We start from the raw sequence: 462 nt of genomic DNA, 5'->3' as shown, positions 1-462 counted from the left end.
GGAGAGGGGAGGGGAGGAGAGCAGAGCAGGGGAGGGGAGGGGAGGGGTGGGGTGGAAGGGGAGGGGGGTGCCCCGTGACGTCATCACTACCTGTTGCCCACTTCACCCTCCGGTTTGGTTGCATCCAACATGTGCAGAGTCCAGTGCAACATCACCGGTCTCTCCTTAGAATGACCACGATTAAGTTATAATACAACCCAGGTAAAACTCCTCCTCTCCTGAAATGTTCTCCGGGTCACCACTGTATAATCGCATGTGTCCCGGGGGCATATAAGTTCTCATAAGAGTTTGTTGTGCATGATAACTGTATATTAGTACCTGACCATTGTCATGGAACAAGTTTAAAGTAATGACTATCCCCCTACCCACCAACAAAACTGTCACGATTACGTTTTGACGTTTCTGTAACTTATGGCGTTTTTAAAATCTCTTATTTATAGACCTGTATTCAGAAAATATAGG

The sequence above is a fragment of the Paramormyrops kingsleyae genome, chromosome 23, assembly GCF_048594095.1.
Source record: "Paramormyrops kingsleyae isolate MSU_618 chromosome 23, PKINGS_0.4, whole genome shotgun sequence".
Classification (NCBI taxonomy): domain Eukaryota; kingdom Metazoa; phylum Chordata; class Actinopteri; order Osteoglossiformes; family Mormyridae; genus Paramormyrops; species Paramormyrops kingsleyae.
This window is presented reverse-complemented; position numbering follows the sequence as displayed.